The sequence below is a fragment of the Budorcas taxicolor genome, chromosome 13, assembly GCF_023091745.1.
Source record: "Budorcas taxicolor isolate Tak-1 chromosome 13, Takin1.1, whole genome shotgun sequence".
Taxonomy (NCBI): Eukaryota; Metazoa; Chordata; class Mammalia; order Artiodactyla; family Bovidae; genus Budorcas; species Budorcas taxicolor.
Genome location: NC_068922.1, coordinates 47,094,286 through 47,111,229, shown reverse-complemented (window position 1 = coordinate 47,111,229; position 16,944 = coordinate 47,094,286). Strand labels below are relative to the sequence as shown.

The 16,944-nt window shown below is 44.0% G+C and overlaps 1 protein-coding gene across 1 annotated transcript in view; it reads left to right on the top strand.

The window, feature by feature from the left end:
• Positions 1-12,311: 12,311 nt before the first annotated feature.
• SLC23A2 (solute carrier family 23 member 2) overlaps positions 12,312-16,944 on the top strand; it is a 137,493-nt gene continuing 132,860 nt past the window's right edge. The window contains exon 1 of the mRNA XM_052650709.1: positions 12,312-12,390. The gene's annotated coding sequence lies outside the window, so the exon portion shown is untranslated. The remainder of the gene's footprint in view (positions 12,391-16,944) is intronic.

Here is a 16,944-nt window from a genome sequence, read left to right as displayed (position 1 = left end):
GTAACCCACTGCAGTATTCTTGCCTGGGAAATCACACGGATAGAGGAGCCTGGTAGGCTACAGTCCATGGAATTGCAAAGAGTCAGACACGACTGAACGACTAGCACACCACCACACATACATACAATGAAACATCACACAGCCTTTAAAAAGGAGGAAAACCTGTCACATGCTACAACAGTATGAGGTCATTATGTTAAGTGAAATAAGCCAGCTTCAAAAGGACAAATACTATATGAGATCACTAACATGAAGTTTCTAAAGTAGTAAAAAGCATAGCAACAAGGTCAAAAGTTGGTTGCCAAGGGGTAGGGGATGGGAGAAATTCATGTTTAATGGGTACTTTCAGTTTTGCAAGAGGAAAAGGTCCTAGTGATTTGTTGTACAACAATGCAAATATACTCAACATGGCTGAACTTAAAAAATGGTTAAGATGATTATTTTTTTCCACAATAAAAAAAAAGGAGTCACAGAATGACTCCTCAAACCGCACTGAGAACTGGGATGCCAATGACCCTAATGCCCATGCCACAGTCAGGATATTGCAGATGAGGAAACTGCTGCCACCTCCAGAATCCAAACCCCTGTGCACCATTCCCAAGTGGCTCAGTGATAAAGAATCTGCCTGCCAATGCAGGAGATGCAGGAGAGGCAGGTTTTGGTGCCTGGGTTAGGAAAAACCCCTGGAGGAAGAAATGGCAACCTACTCCAGTATTCTTGCCTGGAGAATCCTGTGGACAGAGGAGCCTGGTGGGCTACAGTCTATAGGACTGCAGACTTGGACACGTCTGAGCAACTGAGCACACATGCACGTGCCATATTCACACCAGCAAGTCAGTCTTCTCTGAGTCCTGCCTCTCAGCTTTCTTTAATAGGTTCACAGGAGCATTTTGAGAGGGTGGAAGTTCTGATGGGCGGGAGTTTTAGCTTCTAGCCTTCTTTGTCCAGGAAAATATGCTAGAAAACCAATACTATCCATCAACCTCTCCCTAGTCATATGCCACAGTCACATTTTTCAGGTATTCCCAATTCAAGAGTAAATCCTGAATAGTCTAAGTCAATGATTTTCAAACATTATAATTACCTGGAGAGTTTGTTAAAACATAGATTACTGGGCCCTACCTCCAGAGTTTATGAGTTAGAAAGTCTGGGATGGAACCCAAGGATTTGTTTTTTTTTTTTTTAATTCCCAGTTGAAACTGGTGGTTTAACTATTACCCTTTGAGAACCACTGGTCTAAGTCACTGTTTCCTAACCTTTTTCACACCCTGCCCCACATCCTGGAAAGAATTTGGGTTCTCAAAGATGTTATGAAACTATTAATCAATCCTAAATCCACCCTTACCTCTGGGCTTTTGTTAGAAGAGAAAATACATTTTCCTTATGCCCTTACATTCTTTATTCCTTACGCATAAACTTATTCAGCATTCTTTGTTATTTCCAGCCAAAGGTAATTTAATTTATATGCACTTCAAACTGCTTTTATGTTTCATGAACACTGTTTCCAATCATTTGATATTTTTCTACATCATCAAACAAAATAGTTGCATAACACGTGTGTTGAAATGTATTTAGTAATTCCTCTTGGGAATTCCATGGTGGCCCCGTGGTTAGGACTCCACCACTCCACTGCAGGGGCCTTGGTTTGATCCTTGGACAGAGAACTAAGATCCCGCATGGTGTGCAGCTCAGGCCAAAAAGAAAAAGAAAAAACTTAAAAATCTCTCTTATGAGATGTTTAGATTTCCCATTTTTTATTATTACAAATTATGCTACAATAGACATCCATGTCCATAAACCTTTGCATACATTCATAATTATTCCATAGGATAAACTTCAATAGGTCATAGCTGAATGGTCTAGTGGTTTTCCCCACTTTCTTCAATTTAAGTCTGAATTTGGCAATAAGGAGTTCATGATCTGAGCCACAGTCAGCTCCCAGTCTTGTTTTTGCTGACTGTATAGAGCTTCTCCATCTTTGGCTGCAAAAAAATATAATCAGTCTGATTTCAGTGTCGACCATCTGGTGATGTCCATGTGTAGAGTCTTCTCTTGTGTTGTTGGAAGAGGGTATTTGCTATGACCAGTGTGTTCTCTTGGCAAAACTCTATTAGCTTTTGCCTTGCTTAATTCTGTATTCCAAGGCCAAATTTGCCTGTTACTCCAGGTGTTTCTTGACTTCCTACTTTTGCATTTCAGTGCCCTATAAAGAAAAGGACATCTTTTTTGGGTGTTAGTTCTAAAAGGTCTTGTAGGTCTTCATAGAACTGTTCAGCTTCAGCTTCTTCAGCATTACTGGTAGGGGCATAGACTTGGATTACTGTGATATTGAATGGTTTGCCTTGGAAACGAAGAGAGATCACTTTGTCGTTTTTCAGATTGCATCCAAGTACTGCATTTTGGACTCTTTTGTTGATTATGATGATTACTCCATTTCTTCTAAGGGATTCCTGCCCACAGTGGTAGATATAATGATCATCTGAGTTAAATTCACCCATTCCGGTCCATCTTAGTTGCTGATTCCTAGAATGTCGATGTTCACTCTTGCCATCTCCTGTTTGACCACTTCCAATTTTCCTTGATTCATGGACCTACATTCCAGGTTCCTGTGCCTGGAATGCAAAGATGTAGAGGAAAACAATAGAATGGGAAAGACTAGAGATCTCTTCAAGAAAATTAGAGATACCAAGGGAGCATTTCATGCAAAGATGGGTTCAATAAAGGACAGAAATGGTAGGGACATAACAGAAGCAGAAGATATTAAGAAGAGGTGGCAAGAATACACAGAAGAACTGTACAAAAAAGATCTTCATGACCCAGATAATCATGATGGTGTGATCACTCAACTAGAGCCAGACATCCTAGAATGTGAAGTCAAGTGGGCCTTAGAAAGCATCACTACCAACAAAACTAGTGGAGGTGATGGAATTCCAGTTGAGCTATTTCAAATCCTGCAAGATGATGCTGTGAAAGTGCTCCACTCAATATGTCATCAAGTTTGGAAAACTCAGCAGTGGCCACAGGACTGGAAAGTGTCAGTTTTCATTCCAATTCCAAAGAAAGGCAATGTTAAAGAATGCTCAAACTACCGCACAACTGCATTCATCTCACATGCTAGTAAAGTAATGCTCAAAATTCTCCAAGCCAGGCTTCAGCAATACGTGAACCATGACCTTTCAGATGTTCAAGCTGGTTTTAGAAAGGGCAGAGGAACCAGAGATCAAATTGCCAACATCTGTTGTGTCATAGAAAAAGCAAGAGAGTTCCAGAAAAACATCTATTTCTCCTTTATTGACTATGCCAAAAGCCTTTGACTGTGTGGATCACAATAAACTGTGGAAAATTCTGAAAGAGATGGGAATACCAGATCACCTGACCTGCCTCTTGAGAAACCTGTATGCAGGTCAGGAAGCAACAGTTAGAACTGGACACGGAACAACAGACTGGTTCCAAATAGGAAAAGGAGTACGTCAAGGCTGTATGTTGTCACCCTGCTTATTTAACTTCTATGCAGAGTACATCATGAGAAATGCTGGGCTGGGAAAAAGCACAAGCTGGAATCAAGATTGCTGGGAGAAATATCAATAACCTCAGATATACAGATGACACCACCCTTATGGCAGAAAGCAGAAAGGAACTAAAGAGCCTCTTGATGAAAGTGAAAGTGGAAAGTGAAAAAGTTGGCTTAAAGCTCAACATTCAGAAAACGAAGATCATGGCATCCGGTCCTATCACTTCATGGCAAATAGATGGCAAAACAGTGGCTGACTTTATTTTTTTGGGCTCCAAAATCACTGCAGATGGCGACTGCAGCCATGAAATTAAAAAGACACTTATTCCTTGGAAGGAAAGTTATGACCAACCTAGACAGCATATTAAAAAGCAGAAACATTACTTTGCCAACAAAGGTCTGTCCAGTCAAGCCTATGGTTTTCCCAGTAGTCAGGTATAGATGTGAGAGTTGGACTATAAAGAAAGCTGAGTGCCGAAGAATTGATGCTTTTGAACTGTGGTGTTGGAGAAGAGTCTTGAGAGTCCCTTGGACTGCAAGGAGATCCAACTAGTCCATCCTAAAGGAGATCAGTCCTGGGTGTTCATTGGAAGGACTGATGTTGAAGCTGAAACTCCCAATACTTTGGCTACCTGATGCGAAGAGCTGACTCATTGGAAAAGACCCTGATGCTGGGAAAGATTGAGGGCAGGAGGAGAAGGGGATGACAGAGGATGAGATGGTTGGATGGCATCACTGACTCAATGGACATGAGTTTTGGTAAAGTCCAGGAGTTGGTGATGGACATGAGGGCTGGCATGCTGTGGTTTATGGGGTAGCAAGGAGTTGGACATGACTGAGCGACTGAACTGAACTGAACTGAAACTTCTATAGACTTGTAAGATTAAAGTGTAAGCATTTCTTAAAGATTTAAAATATACCTTGCCAAGGTTTCCAGAAAGGTTGTACTGATTTAACTTCTGTCGAGTGTGGGAGGGTTTTAATTTCCTCATGTCTTCACCAACATTGGGTATTACACAGTCTCCTGTGCTGGTGAAGACTCCTTGGGCTCATCTCTGGGACTTCACTCCTCTCCATCTGTATACTCTCCTACATGATCCTATCGGATTCATTGGTTTTAAATATTACACAGAGCTGATGACTCCCAGATGTGTAACTCCAGCCCAACCCTCCTCCCTGAGCCCATAAGAGTGAATCTGGATGTAGCTATCCTTTGTTCCCTCTTGAGATGTCACAGATAGAAGACTTTTCCAAAGCTCCTCCATTCATCCTGTCTATGAAGTAGTTCCTCACCCATCTGACTGCCTAAGCTCCAAACCCAAAAGCCTTTCTTGATACCTCCCTTTCCTTTGCGCTCCATATACAGCCTGGTAGCAATCCCCGTCATTTTATCTTCCAAGGATATTTTGAATTTGCCTCCTTATGTTCATTTCTACTGCTCTCACTTCAGGTCAAGCCACCTTCTTCCATCTGAGCTACTATAATTCCTCCCTGTTCTGTTTGCTTTACTTTTAATGCATCCCAAACCACATAGCAACAGAGTGATCATCTTAAAACAGAAACGAGATCATATTATTTCCCTGCTCATACCCTCTAATGACTTCTTATCATACTTAGAAACCCTGTTCCATCTGGGCGTCTCTTGACCTTTTCCCCAATCTCATTTCATCACATTCTCCATCCTACCCCCAATCACATCAGCTGCTTTTCAATTTATCAAACATGACATGCTTTTTCCTGCCTCAGGACATTTATACTTGCTATTCCTCTTTCTGGAATCGTCTTTCCCAACTGAGTATAATTGACTTTGAGTCACAGCAATAATGTCCCTTTAGGCCTTCTTTACCACTTTACCGAAGATGGCGCCCCAACCTGGATTATAGTCAGCCCCTTTTTAGCATTTATCACAGGCACAAATTTTACTTACTTACTGGTTACCATTTCATGACTTAGAACACAAGTCCACTGGGTACCAGGAGCCCAGCTAGACACTGGGTATACAATTACTTCTCTCCTCTTACCAGTATGTAGGCTCACTGCGGCAGGTGAGGTGAGCTTTGTCAATGATGCCCAGTGCCTGCCAGGTAACGTTACCAATGACGTGGTTATACTAACTTAGATGAGTAAGTGGAGCAGTCAACAATCTGGGCACAAAAGACCGAAATTCCAAGTGACCTTATATAACTGGAGGTCTTATCAAAAACAAAGAGAATGAAATTCATTATAGATAGAATGTAAACATAGTCTAGGGAAAGAATGAGTGTGTGGTATGGCTCATTTTTATGGCTCAAAACCAACTGTGGGCTCAGTTTTACAGCTAGCTTAGGCCTCTTATACTACTATGTAATTTTTATTTGTAAAGGGCTATGAAAAACATTTGTAGAAAATATGTTCACAGTAATTATATCATTTAATCCATATACTCTCTAGGTGGTAGATAGAGTAGACAGAATTATCTTAAGTTTGCATAATGGGACACCTACACGTAGCCTGGTTAAATGGTTTCCCCAAGGTCATCCAGCAAGGCAGAGATGGGGCAGGTACCCTGTGCCTTTTCTCTAAGGCTACAAGAATTTCATGTCACAATTATCTGAAGACTAAAGTATATATTCAAAATTAAACCTTCACATCCTGTAGTATATATATGAACATCACTGTTTCCTAAAGTATCCATTCCTGGAAACTACAACTTGGATCAGTTCATTTTCCTTGGCCTGAACTTCTGCCCCAGAACCCATTCTAGATTGGGGCTTCATTGCCACTTTCTTCTGGAGATGGACCATGTTATTTAAAATGGGGAATACCTGATTTATTGGATAGAAATCCAATAAATGGACTTTTTTCTAAGCCTAGTTGTTGCATTTACTTACTAAAGACTTTTCATAGTATGCTGTGTGTGTGCTAAGTTGCTTCAGTTGTGTCTGACTCTTTGTGACCCTATGGACTGTAGCCTGCCAGGCTGCTCTGTCCATGGGATTCTCCAGGTAAGCATACTGGAGTGGGTTGCCTTTCTTTCTCTAGGAGATCTTCCCCAAGCAGGGATTGAACCAGCATCTCTTAAGTCTCCAGCACTGGCAGGCGGGTTCTTTACCACTAGCGCCACCAAATGCACATGTCACAAGTGTGTAGCTTAATGAAATCTCACAAAGTGAATATGCTTGCATGCCTAGCACCCACATCAAAGCAAAGAACATGACCAGCTCTTCAGAAGACCCCATGGGCTTCTCCTTAATCACTATCCCTCCACAGGGTGACAGCATCCTAAATTCCAATGCTAGAATTAGTTTTGCTTTTTTTCTACTTTAGATAATTACTGATGGATTTTTATTCTTTTTCCATTTTTTCCCCCAAAGACTAAGTGTCTCTCTGAGGGTCTAGGTTCAAATGACTCCTTTACAGAAAAAAATTCTATAATTTCTTTTTACCCAACATTTGAAGCTTTTTGTGTTTTGCCTCTAATTTTTGTTTCTCTCTTAGCTTCCAATTCTCCAGGAACCTAGGAGTTAATCCTGAGTATGCCTCTCTCTTCACACCTTCCCCTCCATTAGTGATCAGGCCCCACTGGTTCACTCCAGCAGCTGAGATCACTATGTGCTTGCTGAGCACCCACTGTTGTCCAGGCACTATTTTAGCCATGTGCAGAGTTACATAGATTAAGATCTCTGTCCTAGAGGAGCTGACAGTTAGTGAGGCAGCGGAGTGAGACAGAAAAGCAAATCATTTCAATATAATTCCATTCTAAATACTAGGAATTACTCCAGGGCACACGTATACCAGCTGAGGGGCTCAAGAAAGGTTTCTACAAGAGGCCAAGATGAGACTTAAAGGATGAACAAGAATGATCCAGAGGAAAGAGTCCAAGCAGAAGGAACAGCAAAGCCCCTGCAGGGCTTCTGAGGGGAAAACAGACACAACCACACTCTACCTCTAACCCCAGTGTTTGAAGCAGGCAGGAGGAAAATGAGTCTGAGAAGAAGCAGGAAAAAAAAAGATGGTCAGAGATGTATAAGAACAAGTCTGAAATGCAGCCACAAAGCCAAGGAACGAGAGCTTTTCCTGGGGGAACGTAGCACCAGCTATGCCAAATATCTCCAGAAAGTTCTAGTAAGATGTATATAGAAAAGATCTCCTGGATTGTGCAGTTTGGAGGAAATGGGTAATTTACTTGGGTGGTTTCAGAGGAAAATAGGGATAGAACCTGATTGCCAGGGGGTGATGAGAGGAGAGATGTCAGAATGAGGAGACAGGGACTGGAAGTGGCTCTCTCCAGAAGCTAAGCTGAGAAGGGGAGAGAGGTGCACCAGCTGGGGAGGAAGTGGGTTTTTAGAAAGGAGGGGGCAATACTGAAATGCAGAGAAGGAGAACACCTGAGGGAGGGAGGTCTCAGAGGGCTCTTTAGGCCAGAGGCTGGCGGAAGGGCCTCCCAAGGGTAGGTGGGATTGTGGATAAACAGAAGCAGGGCCGAGGGAATGCATGGCTCATGGGGAAAAGATCTTTTGGAAGTAGGAAACAAGTAGTAGTGGGTATGAACAGATAGGGAATTTGATGTTAATGGGGTTGGGAATGGGAGCGGCCTGAGGCCAAGAGGGGCTGTTGAGAAAGGGGGACATGGAGGAGGTTGAAGGGGCAGAGGACGTGTCTTCTTGAGCATCCGTGTCCATAAATCCTTGTGCCCACCAGTGTATGTCTGTGTCATTCCCAGAACTTGTCTTCTGGGTTAAGAGCACATACATTTAAACAGATATTTTAAGATATATGTGCATTTAAACAGACAGATTAAAAAAAAAAAAAAACAGACAGATAATACTAAATTCTATTCCGGAAAGGGTAGACCAATTTAGACTTCCTCCCACAGATTCCCTTTGCCATAACCAACCTTGTTATTAATCTTTGCCAATCTGATAGCTGAAAAATGATATAATGATGTCTAAATTTTTGTCCCTTTTTGGGGAATAGAGGTCCCAGCTTTTAGAGAGGGACTGAGTCATTTTCTACAGTGATCAAATACAAAGCACAAGTCTCTCCAAGCCTCAGGCCAGCTTTTTCCTGCTCACTCACCACCTGGACATCTCTGCCAAGCCCAGCCCTCCTGCTGAAGAAACCTCAGCTTCTTACCTTTGTACACTGACTTCTCTGGCAGATTTCTCACCGGTACTTCCAGTCCTGGCTTGCACCTTGAGGACACTGCTACCCATAGCTGTCTCTCTTGGTGTCAGCCTGGTGGTGAAGATGTCATCTATGGTATATCTATACATAGAATATATTCTGACCTTAAAAAAGAACGAGAACTTCCCTAGTGGTCCAGTGGCTAAGATTCTGTGCTCCCAATGCAGAAGGCCTGGGTCTGATGCCTAGTTAGGGAACTAGATTCCACATGCTGCAAGCCAGAGTTTGGTTGCTGAACTTTAACCCAGTCCAGCCAAATAAATAAATAAGTATTTTTTAAAATAGAATGGAATTCTGATATGTGCTACAACCGGGATTATTGTTCACTTAGGCTAAGTGAAAGAAGTCAGATACAAAAGGACAAATATTGTATGAGTCCTCTTAGATGATGTACCTAGAACAGGAAAATTCAGAGACAGTAAATAGAATAGTAGTTACCTAGGGGCATGGGAAGTTATTGTTTAATGGGTACACAATTTCAGTATGGGATGATAAAAAAGTTCTGGAGATGGATAGTGGTGATGGTTACAAAACAGCATAAGTGCACTTAATGCTACTGAATTGTACATTTAAAAATGACTAAAATGGTAAATTTTATGTTGTGTATATTTTACCACAATAAAAAAAGGAATGAAATACTGACATGCTACAATATGTTTTAACCCTGAAAACATTCTGTTAAGTGAAAGATGCCAGTCACAAAAGATAACATGTCATATCATTCTATTTATATTAAATATCCAGATTAGGCAAATACATAAAGTGTAGATTAGTGGTTGCCAGGGGCTGGTGGGAGGCAAGGAAGGGTGAATGACTGCTAATAGGTATGATGTTTCATTTTGGGGATGATGGAAATGTTCTAAAATTAGATAGTGGTGATGGTTGTACAGCTTTGTGAACAAATTAAAACTATTGAATTATATACTTTAAAAAGGTGAATATTATAGTATGTGAATTATATCTCAATTAAAAAAAAGGAAAGTAAGGGGGTGGGACTGGGGAGAGGGCCACATGATACTCCATACAATGCTATACCACAGTTTATTCAGCCACTCCCCAGTTAATGGACATTGGGTCTTTCTTTCCCTTTTATTCTTTCTTTCATTTTAAAAAATGGTGCAATGTACATCACTGAATATGCAAAAAAAAAAAAAAAGATACCATTTCAGGTAGGTCTTGGGTCCTCCCATGCTGTGCCATGCCTAGGTATGTCTCAGTATGGGACTAATTTAGTAAGTGTCAGTTCCCCTGACACCAAGAGATGTAGGGAAGAAGCTTCTGCCCTCTTCTCCAAGTACTGTCTCAGGGCTCAGCAAACTACAATGCATGGGCTGTTCTGGTTTCAGCTAAGAATGATTTTACAGATGAACATTTGCAATCAATTTAATGGTAGGACTCCAACTAATTAATTGGACCCCAATTAAGCAAAATCTCCCCCTCCACTGCCAATTCTATTCTCATTAGTGCCCTGCATTACAAAAATATTATATCGATGATTATTATATTTTGAATTTCATCAATAAAAATTTTGTGGCGATGCTATATTTAAAATTCCTAGATAGTATCCAGGAGAGGTTATCTGGAAGACAATTAGAAATGTGTGCCTTGAAGTTCAGGAAGATGTCTGTCTGGTCTGGAGAGAGATTTGGGAATCATAAGGAGATGGCTGACTTTCAGAGAAGGACAGGGCAGGGGAAAAGATGGAGAGAAAGGAGATATTAAGGAAAACTAACATTTCTAGAGGTGAGCATGAATAATTCACTGAGAGGGAATGAGTGTAGAATGATATGTAAGACCCAGTGGTATTACTGCTAGAAAAGAGTTTTGAGGAGGAGGGAGAAATCAATGGATTGTTACAGAGGCATCAAGGAAGAAAAGGTCCGTACACAGGCAGTTGGATTTGGCAACTAGAAGGACACTGGTAACTTTGTCATTAGAGAAAGCATAGAGTGACAGGACCTGAGGAGTGAGAAGGACAGGGAAGGAAGAAAGGTAGGAGGGTGGGAGAGGCCAGGATAGCGGAAGTTTTTCACAATAGAAAAAGCCTGTAAATGTCTAGGGAAGGAGAGGAAGATACTGATGATGCAATAATTAGCTCCCCTTCTATTAGAGATCTCTCATCCCTGGCTGAACAAAACAGCAGTACCTCCTGTCCACATTCCACAGTCCCCCAAGACAGGTTGGCTGGAAAAGGCTCTCTCTGGTATAGGAGGATGGTGTAGATGTTAAAACGGACAGGCAGTGTGAACTTTTCTTCAGGTACTGGTCACAGAATTTTTGTCTCTTATTTTCTCCATCTTCAGTGTGGATCAAAACACCTGGCCTTTCAGGGTGTACTGAATTTTACAAGCCAACTCTTTTATTTTAAAAACACAAGTTATTAGAGAAGTAACTAGGATGACATATTGATTCTCAAAGGCTCAGACCACATCTATTTTATGAAATTCCCACAGTTGCTGGTCACTACTCTCCATCATTGACATTTGTGATATCCATAACACCGAGGCCCCCAAACTGTGTAAAACAGGCAGAAATTCGATGATAAAATCTTCTCCTAATGTAAGGTCAGACACCGTCCACTGTTCTTTAGCTCTCTAGAGTTGTTTGGGGGCACTAATCAGTTATTACTCAGTTGTAACAACTAGACAAACTTCAAGATGGAAGGTGCTATGAGAGTATTAATTATTAGGTTTTTGTTTGTTTGGGCTTGAGTTCAGATAGTCTTCAGCAGTGGCTCGCGAAGTGTGAACCCCAGAGAACAGCATGATCATCACCAGGAACTTGTCAGAAACGCAAAACCTGGAGCCTCAGGCCACACCTCTGGTCTGAGAAGCCCTAGGGTTGGGACCCAGCCATCTTGAGATGGTCAAGGTGAGGCTGCGGTGCGCTAAAGACGGACGGCTACGGATTTATTTGGGGCCTTTCCGCTAAGCCACCCTTCTCCAGCGACATCTCCTGGGTTTTTTTTTTTTTTTTTTTTTTTCAGAAATGTAGACTCTCGGGCTGCATCCCAACGCACTGAATCAGAATCTGCAACTAAATACGACCCTCAGGGGAGTCTGAGAAGCCTCGGTCTGCACAATGTAATGAGGACCTCTTCCCCAGTAAGTTAAAAAACAAACAAACAAAACCAAAAAAACCCCTGACAGCCTAACTGGAGAAACCGTGAAAGTGCCTTAAGACATCCAATCCACTGAGCCCAAGGCGCCGCAGATTGCTTTATTACCTTCACTGAGAGACGACAGAGCTCGCTCGGTGTCAGGCTGGTTAAAGAGGGGATACGAGGAGGACGAGACTCCAGGCAAGCGCTCTACAGTCCAAGTGGGTCCGCAAGAGCGGTGAGACTGGAAGGCACGAGAAGGGGCGCGCTTCCCACGCGAGGGGCGGTGGGAAATAAATGGAGAGTGGCGGGGCAGAGAGGACGACGAGGGGAGGGCACATGGGGGGCCTGACGGCTGGCTTAGCTTTGCGGACGGGCGGGGAGCCCCTCCCTCGGGGGAGACAAGAGGGCGGGGGTCGGGCGCGGAGAGAGAGGTGGGTCCAGGTCCGCGCGGGGGCGGGCGGCTCCACGGCTCCCCGCCCCCGGCCCGCCCCTCCGCGGCGCCATTTTGCAGGCGGCAGTCGCGGGAGCCAGAGGCAACGGCCGGTACTGCGGAGCTGAGGCGCAGCGGAGGCGCAGCCGGCAGGACGGGAGCCCGGCGAGCTGCAGCCAGGTGAGAGCCCGGCCGCCGCGCCCCCTACCTGGCCGCGGGCCGCAGTTGCCAGGCCCGGCAGCGAGGGGCCTGCGGCGCTCACGAGGCCGACCAGGCACGGCCCCCGCGCGCTGTCAGCGGCCCCGCGGCGCGGCCTGCGCCCCCACACCCTGGCCCGTCTGCCGGGTCCCCGCACGGGCAGGTCATCCTGGCCGCGGGACCCAGGGATGCCTGGCGACCCCCAGCCCCCGCCGGGCCCCTGAGCGCTCACCCCTGCTCGTGGCCGGAGCCGCGGGGCGCTCGGGCCCTCAGGCCGCGCGGCGGGCAGGCTAGTGGGGTCTCCCCGGGACCCAGTCCTTGCCGCCTCCTCCCCGGCCCTCGGCCCGCGCAGCCTGCGATCGCTCTCCGGTCGGCCCTCCGCAGGCGGTGCGCCCGGGCATCTCTGTGCCCCCAGGAATGCAGGGCCATCAAGAGGGATGGCAGAGGGTGGGGGGGTTGCCCTTTATATTTTTGCTTTCTTTCTCTCCTACAGTGGCTGCGCCAAGTAATTTTAGCAGCTCCTGCCCGGTCCCCAGGGCCTTCCTCTCTGACAAGACTCGCGGGGGTTGGGGTCCCCCTGTTGCCACCTTCTTGGAAAAAGAAATTGACATTTTCGAGTGTGACTAGTTTATGGGCGCAGAATTTTCTCCTTCTTTTGACTCTAGATGTCCCTTTGATGGGTAGCTGACAGGAATTCGGCCTGCAGGCTGGGGGTTTTAAGCATGACTTTAAATTCTTGATTGTCAGTGCAGAGGGTAAATGAGGGCAACTGCAGGTGGAAGCAAGTCACCCGTATGGGATTTCTGGGTCTGAGGCATTAGGAGTCGCTGCTACTTTTAGTCTTGCAGTGCTGTAACAGAGGAGATGGAAGATGCTAACCTTTCTAATATTTGGACGCCTATGTTCAGAGAAGGCTGGACAGGGTGAGGACATGGCTGGGAGTCCTGAGACAGTCATTATGAGCTGTCATTAATTGCCATGTGACCTTCCTTACCCAGTTTCTTCCTCTTTGAAGCCAGAGGCTAGAGGCAGTGGTGGTTGGAACATTTTAATTTTTATATTTTTTGCATTTGGATGCTGTTGTACTGAGACATCGCTCTTCCAGTTGTCTGTACCTGCCTTTTCACCTTTACATATGACTTTGCGCATTTAGCCCCTGAAGGTGAGTCTTATGAGATTTATAAAAAGAGCCTTTCAGCTCAGAATTCTGAATTCTTTGCACTCATCCAGAATTTAATAGCTTTCTGGGCACTTGTCTTTTGAAAGCCCAGCAGTGAGTGTGCACAGAGTAAGCCCTCATGGCACGTTTTAGTTAAAAGGGGGTGAGTAGGTGTGTCCAGCTGACTACTTGTTTTACCCGACAGCCTGAACATGAGCTATCTTGCTTTCTAGACTGTTTCCTTTGCTGAAATGGTGACCAGATTCTTTCTTTGAATCCCAGGGCATTTCACTTCTTTGCTTGGAGTAGGGAGTAAATTTTTTTTTTTTTAAAGAAACTTGGTATTTTAATACCTTGTTGTATTAGTTCTCCACCCCCATGCCTCAAATGGTTGTGTGCAGTTGTATTTTCTGACTGTGGCAAGTCACTTAAGTTTTTTTTTTAATCTTTATTTTAAAAAAATTATTTCTTTATTTGGCTCTTCTGGGACTTAGGTTCTGCACAGGGATATAGTTTTCTGCCCCAGGGTGGAACCCTAGCCGCACTGCCCCCTGCATTGGGAGCTTGGAGTCTTAGCCAATGGACCATCAGGGAAGTTCTAATTAAGTTGAATTTTAATGTCTGTTAGGATATTTCAAAAATGCTTATGAAAGTACCTGTCTAGAATATTGGCTAGGTTTCAGACCACACTGCCTATCTCTTTTGTGTAGCAAAGGCTCATAGCATTGCAGGAATGAGTTAGGTGTACCTCAGCTAATTTGGTGACTGATGCTGTTAATCTAAACATTATTGACTGAAACCTGGTATATTGGAAATTCTGAGTTGATTATTGCCACCCTCTTCAGTGTCTCCTTAGAAAAACCTGGGATCCGTTTGGGGACTCATTTCTTATATTACTGATGGCTTTAAGGAATTTTCCCATTATGATTAAGGGAATTAGAAGTAAGCAGTCATAATTTGCGGTTATATAGAGCTTGTACTTGTAAATGGAAGCTTTTAAAAAGCTGATTTATTTTTATTTAATACTCTTGGGTTATTTTAATTTAAACATTTTGCAATCCTTCCCTGACCTGTTTCCAGGTCTTGCCTAAAGAACTCCCAACACACTAGCCTGTTCCCGATGCTAGGTAACCTTATTTATTCATTTTCACTCCCTGCTTTTCTAACAGTTATTCTTCTCTCAGAGGGCCTGACTCTGGACTTTCTTTCATTCTTTTGCTGGGGGAGAATTCCTGCTTCAGGTTAGGCTATGAGCTACCACCATGGGATTTACTGGTCTTTTGTGCTCCTTATGGCACTCTATTTTCTCCTTGACTTTGCTGTTTCTGGCCTGTTGTTTTGTAAACAGTTCTAGATTGTTGGCCCTCCAGGATTTGAGATCTGCTTGCAGCTTAGGCTTTTCACAGTCCTCCCCACATTTAGTGCATGTATTAACTGCAGACGGTGTGCCAGGTAATGCTTTTGGTGCTCCAGATGCTGTATGGAGATTTCCTCCACACACATAGTTCACACACTACTTGTGGAGGCAGACAATGAGACTTTGTGCTCTGAAGAAGAATCTGGCAGGATTGCGGGTAGTAAGTGTTGGGTGGGAGCTGAAATTTTAGGAAAGGTAGAACAGGAAGCTGAGTCACCTTTGAGTGGAGATGGTAGGAAGCGAGTCATGTGGATGTCTGGGGTAAGAGCATTCCCAGTGGAGAAAACTGCAGATTCAAAGGCCCTGAGGCAGGAGGAAGAGATAATGATTTTGAGGTCAGAAAGACTATGGGAGTTGAGTCACGGTAGGCCACAGGCACCTAGGAGGAAGGCCTGTAGATTTTACTTTGAAAGCGGGGTTGGTGGTGGGAGCCGTTGGAGAGTTTTGAACAGAGAGGGGATAGAGACATGCTGATTGTTGATGTCTGAGAATAGACTGAAGTCTGGGTGAGCAGGGTAGGTCTGCAGGGGAGCTAGCTAGTACAGGGCTGAAGATGGTGATTGAGTGGAGGGGGGGTGGGTGGTGAGAAGTAGTCATATTGTGAGGTTGGAATGAGGAGATTGCTGATGGATCATATGTGGGGAATGAGAGAGGGAGTTGAGGGCAAGAGCAGAGTTCTGGCCCAAGCACCTAGAAGGAAAGTGGCTGCCCCAGGAACCACACATTCCATGGCATGTTAAGTTGCCATGCCAACCTGGTGTGACCAGGTGCAGTAGTAAAGGGTGGGGTGAGTGTTTGGTGGGGGATTCAGTTACTGAGTTGAAGCTTGCTCTGCTTGCCACAGGTGGTTGTTGTTTTAGTTGCTAAGTCATGTCTGACTCTTTTGCGAGCCTGCTAGGCGCCTCTGTCCATGGGACTTCCCAGGCAAGAATATTGGAGAGGCCTTTTCCTTCTCCAGAGCATCTTCCTGACGTAGGGGTTAAACCCTATTCTCCTCCACTGGCAGGTGGATTCTTTACCTCTGAGCTACCAGGGAAGCCTGCTTGCAGTAGGACAGGCCAATAAATCAGAAACCAGGTGTTGAAGGAAGGAATAAGGACTTCGTTTGGAAAGCTGACAGACTGAGAAGATGGCATACTAATGTCTCAAAATAGCCATCTTATTGGAGCCTGGATGCTAGGTTCTTTTATAGAGGGGTGGGAGGTGAGGAAGTAAAGTAAAAAGGCCATTAATCTTGCAAATATCTCCTGAAATGGCCAGCCTTGTGGGAGAGGCCAGATATGTTAATTTCTTCTTCCCTGTAGCCATCCGCAGGTAGACAGGGTTCTGAACGAAGATTCTAGCAGAGGGACAGGGTTCCCCTAGGCAGACCATTATGTATGGACAGTAACCTTTTAGTGAACAAAAGCAACTGGAAGCAAAGGTTAAAGTAGCAGAAACAGGTCCAATATGGAGTCAGATTTTGTTCTTTCTTGTAACAGTTCTTCTTGCATGGAAATGTAAATCTTCTTGGGAACTTCTCATTGTCCTTTGTCTTAATTCTGTCCTCTGACCTCAGACAGGCAAATCCCTGACCTCAGGTCTGGGTGGCCTCTAAAACCTTCCTTGAAAATTTCTCATGAAGGAAAATTCCATCTACTTTTTTTTTTTTTTCCAGAACTGTCTCTTGCATTACTTCTTATTTTTCTTTGGCAGGCCTAGAATCTAAAGGTAGCACAAAAAGCAAAAATCTGGATTCATCAAAAATGGCCTGTTCCCTCCATTAGGATGTCTTATAGACATGATTTGTATATCATGCAATATATATATAGTATGTTATACTATATATAGAAATATTTAAGTATTCAAGTGTAATGGGTGCAGTAGTGGGCAGTGCATAATCTTATGGAGGATCATACTTAAGATTTCAACCAATTAGTCTCACTGCCCATGAACTTTTCAGCAACTTGAGAGTGCAGCT